Here is a 9,016-nt window from a genome sequence, read left to right as displayed (position 1 = left end):
TACTTTGGCCACCTCATGCGAAGAGTTGACTCATTGGAAAAGACTCTGATGCTGGGAGGGATTGGGGGCAGGAGGAGAAGGGGATGACAGAGGATGAGATGGCTGGATGGCATCACTGACTTGATGGACGTGAGTCTGAGTGAACTCCGGGAGTTGGTGATGGACAGGGAGGCCTGGCGTGCTGCGATTCACGAGATCTCAAAGAGTCGGACACGACCGAGTGACTGAACTAAACTGAAGCATAGTATCATGCTTGCTTTCAACTTTTTGGACTATGATCATTGACCGTTCTGGTGACAGTCTAGTACAGAAGTTAAAAGTAGTCACTAAAAGTAGCCTCTACACACAATTTCAGAGAAGGCAATGGCACCCCACTCCAGTACTCTTGCCTGGAAAATCCCATGGACGGAGGATCCTGGTAGGCTGTAGTCCATGGGGTCGCTGAGGGGTTGTACACGACTGAGCGACTTCACTTTCACTTTTCACTTTCATGCGTTGGAGAAGGAAATGGCAACCCACTCCAGAGTTCTTGCCTGGAGAATCCCAGGGACGGGGGAGCCTTGTGGGCTGCCGTCTATGGGGTTGCACAGAGTCCGACACGACTGAAGCGACTTAGCAGCAGCAGCAGCAGCAGACACAATTTCCTGGATTTATATCCAGGCTTCATAATTACTAGTTTGTGAACACAGGCAAGTAATTTAACTTCTCTGAGCTTTGTTTTGGGCTTCGAAGGTGGTGCTAGAGGTAAAGAACCCACTGCCAAGGCAGGAGACATTAGAGTAGCGAGTTCGATCCCTGGGTCAGGAAGATCCCCTGGTCGAGGGCATGGCAACCCATTCCAGTATTCTTATCTGGAAGATCCCATGGACAGAGGAGCCTGGTGGGTTACAGTCCTTGGGGTCTCAAAGGGTCAGAATCAACTGAAGTGACTTAGCACACATGAGTTTTATTTTACTATGCTTAAAACAGAAAAACTCTTTCCTGGATGGCAGTGAAAATGTATGAGGTATTACACTAAAGTCTAACCTAGCATAGGGCCTGGCACATAATCAGTGATTCTACATGGTAACCTTTCACCACTGTTCCATAACTAACATTTTGTAAAGCATAATTTAATGTTTATATTTTGTGGTAATGTGTTTGATTCATTATTAAATTTTTGAACATCTGTGCTAACCCATGCTTTCATGTATATATGAAATTTCATATATTTTCATGCTTTCATATATATATATATTTATATATATTTATATGTGTATATTTATATACATATATATATATATTACTGCAATTAACTCATAGCTACATCAATGATTAGTGCTTACAGCAAATTGCTAGAAGCCGAATCACTGACTCAAAGAAAGTGAAAATAAACACCTTTAAATATTTTGATATTTATTATCAAATTGCTTACTTGAGAGGAAACAAGACTGTATGCTTCTACCAATCATTTATCTTTTAATGTCACCATTAGGAGCATTTTTTCTAATGCTCTCAAAATTTGCAAGTGAATATTATATACTGTTTTCTTTTGTTTCACTTTTAAGATTGTTGAAGTTCAACAGTTCTTTCATAGTTTCACTTCCATTTTGTATTAATATAAATGTTGTTCATCCTCTTTTAATTAACAGCTTTCTTATTGATTTATAAATACATTTTTATATTAAAGGTTTTTATTCTCTTTTTCATACTAAACACAATAATTTATCTATGAAACTTTTAATGTTGAAGAGCTGTTAACTTAATGAAGTCAAAAGTATCAGTCTTCCTAGTATCACACAATTTTATGCTCAGAAAATCCTTACTGTATCCAGATATAAGTGATTACATGAATATTAATACTTTCATTTTATATTAAATATTAGGTCAACTTGAAGAAAATTACACATAGTGAAAAACAAAAAGATAACTTGCTTTTATGTGAGTGTGATTTTTTTCCTCTCCTTGACATCAGGTATTAAAAAACTCTGTATTATGTTGCTGTCTATGTTAATATTCCTAACATTCTGTCACTTTAAGAGTAAATATAAGTTCATAATACGTTTTTACTTCTGGCAAGACAAGTTTTCCTTTGTTTTTGTTTTTGTTTTTATTTTTAAGAATAGTAAATACATATATAACTATTTATTCTTTCACCTAAATTTTAAGTCCAACCTAGGCAAAGGCAGAGATAGATGTAAAATCAAAGGGAAAAAACCCTAAACGTATAAACTCCACAGAATGTGCACTTACTGTGCATTTACAAACTTGCAATATTAATTCTGATTGAAAAAGAGTCGATTTATACAGTGCTTGCCACACCGGAAAAAACTGTGTGAGGTGATAGATGTGTTAACTAACCTCATTGTGGTACATTCTGCAATGAATACATATACGAAATCACTACATCTTACACCTTAAACCTACATAATGTTATATATCAATTAATCTTAATAAAGTTGGAAAAAAAGTCTGGTTGAAGATACAATGAAAAGAGAGGAGGAGAAAAGACAATACCAAAGCTTTGCTGTCCTGTAATATGGTACAAATCTAGTATTTTTTTAAAGCTTCAGAAAATCAGCTTTGCTACAGTGAAACAAGTCAGTTTTTCCTATTATAATCCCAGTCAGGCCAGGAAATCAGTATTCCCCGCACTCTGCTCTGCACCTGCAATTCCGTCAGCTGGCATAGTCGCCTTTCATCTGATGAAGGATGTTAGCAGCTCCAACACAAATTAGCCTCTATATGCATTTTGCAACAGGGCATCCCTGGGGGACCACGGAGCTCGATGATGACCCTCTTCCCAGGACCAACCACCCCGTCTTGGACCACTGTGCCTTCCCAGGCCCCCTCACACCCCACTCACTCGAGTGGCGAAACTGCCTAAATGTGTAGGAACTCAGTTAATTCACCACTGAATGGAAACCTGAGTCTCTTCCCTTTGGGCTAGGTTTTAATTCTTAGATTTGTATAGATATTATTCTGATCATCAGCTTCTCTCTTCGCTTCAGAAATGTTGAGGAAAAATTAGGTATGCACATTAATTTGCTAGTGAAAATGCAAACAAATCCATCTTCTTGAGCATTTCTTACTTTGAAAGCACTCTACGAGAAATTGGAGATACAAACCTGAGTAAGTTTTCACGGACGTCCAGAACCTCACCATCTCACTAAGATGTAAACAGATCAACATTTCAAGAATATAGCACAGAAATACTAAGATTAACTTGTGGATAAACTTCTATTATAGTAAGGTGTGGGAAAGATTCACTGAAGACTGTGGTATATATGTCATATTTAACATGTCTTTAAAAAGTTTATAATGTAGAAACTCAAGAACATTATGGCTAAGAAAAAAACTCAAGCAAAGATGGCAAGGTATGAATGCATAATTTATGACAAAATTGAAAGAGAAGATGGGTAGTAGAGAAGTATGTATAAATACCGGCAGAGTCAGAATATAGTTCAGGGTTGTTACAGTGGACAGTGATTAAAAATTAAAATAACAGACATGGAAGACAAACTTATGGTTACCAAAAGGGAACTGAGAGGGATAAATTTAGGAACTTGGGATTAACCTCTACACATTATTATATAAATAAACAAGGATGTACTGTACAGCACAGGGAACTTCACTCAGTATTGTGTAATAACCTAGAAGGGAAAAGAAGCTGACAAAAATAGATTTAAATGGAAGGAATGATGCTAAAGCTGAAACTCCAGTACTTTGGGCACCTCATGCGAAGAGCTGACTCATTGGAAAAGACCCTGATGCTGGGAGGGATTGGGGGCAGGAGGAGAAGGGGACGACAGAGGATGAGATGGCTGATGGCATCACCGTCTCGATGGACGTGAGTCTGGGTGAACTCCGGGAGTTGGTGATGGACAGGGAGGCCTGGCGTGCTGCGATTCATGGGGTCGCAGAGAGTCGGACACGACTGAGCGACTGAACTGAACTGGACTGAACTGAACTGAACTGGACTGAACTGGACTGAACTGGTAGCTGAATTACTTTGCTGTACACCTAAACTAACACAACACTGTAAATCAACTAAACTTCAATGAAAAAATAAAGTTAAATAAAAACAACCCAATGGCTTAAGCAAAAATAGAAATGTGCATACACAATTCAGAAGCCTGTCATTGGTTTCTCCTTGAGCAATAACTGGATTTGGAAGCGCAGAGGATGCGATCAGGACCCTGCCTGCTCCATTCATCCTCAGGTCTGAGTCCTCATTCTGGCTCTGCTGGCGGACACACTGTTGCTTGTGGCATTAGAGGGATGCAGAGATTCAAACCTAGGTCTTTTTTTCAGATCCTAGTCCTGCAGAAAAGCAAAGTGCTTCTCTCTTTCAATCACTGTAACTCTGTTTCTCAAGCTTCTTTCATGATCCTCTCCCTAAAGAAACTTTTAAAATTCTTTTTCCTACATCCTCACTTGTCAGGAAATAAGGACCAAGATCTTTGTCAGGTCATGTTGCAAGAGAGTTGAGCTCTGGAGGGTCACAAACCACGGTCCCAGTGAGGACTTTCCCATCCCGCAATAACGATTTTCCCCTCCTCGGGGGCGCTATCACCCCCATGGAGAACGCATGCTCTAGTTAAGTCTGAGTGGCTCCAACTCTAAACCAACAGTCAGGGCCATCTGATGACGGACCAGGCCTGGCTCACCTGCTCTCCTCCAGGCGAGAATAGAGTCAGTGCCGCATAAACAGACAGGTGTGGGAAGGACTGGGTAACAGAGGAAAATGCACAAAGCTACGACCATGAGAAAGGTAAGGACTGGGGCAAAGGGAAGCAGACAAAATTGGACTGAGTGCCCAAGTGGAAAGCAAGCTCGAAGTGGGGCGAAAACTCTATCAAACATAAGAGGCAAGACTGAGAAAATGGATGGAGATGTAGGGAAAATTTGATGTGGAAAGGAGAAGCAGGAAGAACACAAACCTCAGACAACCTTGATAAATTAATCAAGAGTCAGACAAGTTGTCTCCAGAGCAAAGAGAGTTAGGTCAGAAACTTGAGGTAAATGGGAAATGATGGAGCTAGAGCTGGGAAGAGGAAACCAGGACATGAATTCAAGTTGAATGCAAGTGTTTCTGATGGAGAGAGGCACCAGGGTGGATTAGCACTAAGTGAGTTGGTGGGTGAATAAATTGGCCCTCTGCCTGACATTTTCAGCAAAATTTTGGAGACAGCTGGCAGAGAAACAAATATTCAGTGGAGGGAATTATCCAAGATTGAGTATCAGCAACACAAATATGGGATTTTTTAGGCAAGAATACTGGAGTGAGTTGCCATTTTCTCCTCCAGGGTAGCTTCCGGACCCAAGGGTCAAACCTGCGTCTCCTGTGAATCCTGCATTGGCAGACAGGTTCTTTACCACTGAGCTATCTGGGAAGCCCTACACAACACAAAACAAAAAGGGGCGATTCCAGGAAATCCTGCATTTTTGAAAGAGAGGAATCATAGCCTACTGGACTGAACATCATGGAAGTGGTTATGTACTGCCTGTGAACTGAAGAAGCACTGTGCAAAAAGATGATGAGTAGGAACTGGCAGTGGCAGTGAGGATAAAGAGGAATAGCATTAGAAGTAAGGGGATGGAAATTCAGCAGCTGTAGTCAGAGAAGAAATATGCAGAGGTTAAGTCCTCTAGAATACATTTTAAAAAAAAAGAATACTTTGCTTTTTAAAAGCACGAATATTTTCCCTATTAATGAGTGAAGAGGTTACCTAAAATGCCTGCACTGCAGGCTTTTAGAAATTGTTCCATTTCAGAAAATATGTCAAAAATTAGCACAAAGAAAAAAGCTAAATTTATAACTTTCACGCAGCTGCCTTCTATAAATGCAATGGAGAACAAGAGATGATAAACCAGTTCTGAAAGTGATATGGATGATACAAAAGGCTCAAACTACCTTTTAACCTCTTCTTTACTAGATGCAAAGGCCTGAACACAGTTTCGTTGAGTACTATCTGGAACATTCATCAATTAAATTAACATTCATTAAATGAGTATAAATTCAAAAAGCTCTTTTGAATGGTTATTCATATCTAAGAAGGTCACAGCAAGTAACAGCTAGACGGGCTTCCCTGGTGGCTCAGTGGTAAAGAATCTACCTGCTAATTCAGGGGACACAGGTTTGATCCCTGGGCTGGGAAGACCCCACAGACGCAGAGCAACTAAGCCTGAAGCTGCAACTATTGAGCCTGTGCTCTAGAGTCTGGGAGCCACAACTACGAAGCCCTCACACCAGGGCCCTTTCTCAGGAATGAGAAGCCACTGCGAGGAGAAGCCCACGCACCCCAACTAGAGAGGGGTCCCACTCGCCGCAATGAGAGGAAAGCCTGCACGCCGGTAAAGATCCCACTCGGTGTAAATAAATGAACAAAACAAAACAAAAAACAAACAACAGCAACAAAAATAACATCTAGAGAATAATGGGCAATATTAAAGTGGGTTTATATAAAAGGAACTTGCTAGAAATCTTAAAATTTGGATAAAATTAAGATAAATGATGTTAATAAAAGAAAACGATGCCAAAAATATTGGGGGGTGGGGAAGCTGACAAATGACTATCGTGGACAAGAGGAAAGAGATACTTCAAATGGCAGGAACAAGGAACACCTCGACAGATGCGGTCAAGGGCTGGAAGTAGCATTTTCTTCTGTAGATCTCTTTGAGAGTACAATAAAAGCCCCAAGTATTCCACTAAAAATTAGTAATTAAGCACAAATGCACATTTTTTTTATTACAACATCAAGGAACCCCAGATTTCAGTAAGCTCATAGTTCTGGTTTCTGAATCCCTGACCCCTGACTCACAATCTCCTTCTATGCAAAGCTGTGCTCCCAATAAGTCACGGGATGCCGTCCTCTGCAAAATCCTCTAATCCAAAAGGACAAGGACAGAATGGGAATGAAAAGGCCACGACAAGCGCAGGGCTGACATTGCAGACAGCTTTCCTTAACGTGGACATCAAGGAGTTGGCCTTAAACCGATTTAAATTTCTAGCAGATTTTTTAAACCATAGTGTTTTAGTCATACATGTTCCTTTGAGGGCATCTCTTGCTGGTCCCACAAATTTTAACAGAAAACATTTACCTTACTGTTTATCATTTCAAGATATTTTATCACCAAAACTGCCTTTAACACAGGCAAAGGGACGCCCACCCAGGGTACTGTTGCAGGGACTCTGACAGTACACTCAAATGCTTTTTGCAAGAGTATGCGTGCGCTTCACGTGGGGTCCAATGGCCTACACCAACATCCCAGGGAAAACATTTCTGCCCACCTCCTAACCTATGTGCTAAAAACTAAAGAGCACTCTAAAAAATTAATAACAATCATGAATTAAAAAGATAAAACATAGTCTTTCCTGTTGGATGCATGTCCATACTTAGAGGCCGCTGGACAAGCCCGAAGCTGCCAAAGTTGCACAGTAGAGTGTACTTGCTGTTTTGCTCGTCAGTTCTAAATACCACTTCACATGGTGAAATAAATTCATATTTTAAGGCAAGAGAAAATAAAATAAAAATGTATGAGTAAAGTAGTCCATCCTAAAGGAGATCAGTCCTAGGTGTTCATTGGAAGGATTGATGTTGAAGCTGAAACTCCAATACTTTGGCCACCTGATGGGAAGAGCTGACTCATTGGAAAAGACCCTGATGCTGGGGAAGATTGAGGGCGGGAGGAGAAGGGGACAACAGAGGATGAGATGGTTGGATGGCATCACTGACTTGATGGACATGAGTTTGAGTGAACTCCGGGAGTTGGTGATAGACAGGGAGGCCTGGTGTGATGCAGTCCATGGGGTCACAAGAGTCGGACACGACTGAGCGACTGAACTGAACTGTAAGTTAGATTTGAAAGACAGTTAATCTTTGCCTATTTTTTCCAAAAGTTATCCTTTCTTGGTTAAGCAGACAATGTCCAGGGCTTCCCTGGTAGCTCAGCTGGTAAAGAATCTGCCTGAAATGCAGGAGACCCTGGTTTGATTCCTGGGATGGGAAGATCTGCTGCAGAAGGGATAGGCTACCCACTCCAGTGTTCTTGGGCTTCCGTGGTGGGTCACATGGTAAAGAATCTGTCTGCAATGTGGGAAACGTGGGTTTGATCCCTGGGTTGGGAAGATCCCCTGGAGAAGGAAATGGCAACCCATTCCAGTATTCTTGCCTGGGAAATTCCGTGGACACAGGAGCCCGGCAGGCTACAGTCCATGGGGTCACAAAGAGTCAGATAGGACTGAGCGACTGTTACTTTCACTTTCAGACAATGTCTATGGTAGAAAAATTATAGTATTAAAAAAAGCAAAACCAAAATAAAACCCTCAAAAGCCAACCAAGCAATCATAATCTTTGTTGATATCTTGACTTGTTTTTCAGAAATATATATGTGTTCCCTGGTGGCACAGCAGTAAAGAATCTGCCTGCAATGCAGGAGACCCGTGTGGGATTCCTGGGTTGGATACCTGGGTTGGGAATATCCCTTGGAGAAGGAAATAGCAACCCACTCCATTATTCTTGCCTGGGAAATCCCATGGACATAAGGGTCTGACAGGCTACAGTCCATGAGGTCACAAAAGAGTCAGACAAGACTTAGCAACTAAATAACACAAACAACCTTGACTGAATATAGTCATGTTACACTGGAGGAGGTCTCCCTCTGAAATCTGGACACTATTTCAGTTCAGTTCAGTTCAGTCGCTCAGTCGTGTCTGACTCTTTGCGACCCCATGAATCGCAGCACGCCAGGCCTCCCTGTCCATCACCAACTCCCAGAGTTCACTCAGACTCACATTCATCGAGTCAGTGATGCCATCCAGCCAGCTCATCCTCTGTCGTCCCCTTCTCCTCCTGGCCCCAATCCCTCCCAGCATCAGAGTCTTTTCCAATGAGTCAACTCTTCGCATGAGGTGCCCAAAGTACTGGAGTTTCAACTTTAGCATCATTCCTTCCAAAGAAATCCCAGGGCTGATCTCCTTCAGAATGGACTGGTTGGACCTCCTTGCAGTCCAAGGGACTCTCAAGAGTCTTCT

This window comes from Bison bison, unplaced genomic scaffold (assembly GCF_000754665.1).
Source record: "Bison bison bison isolate TAMUID 2011002044 unplaced genomic scaffold, Bison_UMD1.0 scf7180017864236, whole genome shotgun sequence".
Lineage (NCBI taxonomy): Eukaryota > Metazoa > Chordata > Mammalia > Artiodactyla > Bovidae > Bison > Bison bison.
The sequence above is the reverse complement of the archived record's forward strand: the minus strand, read 5'-3'. Positions refer to the sequence as shown.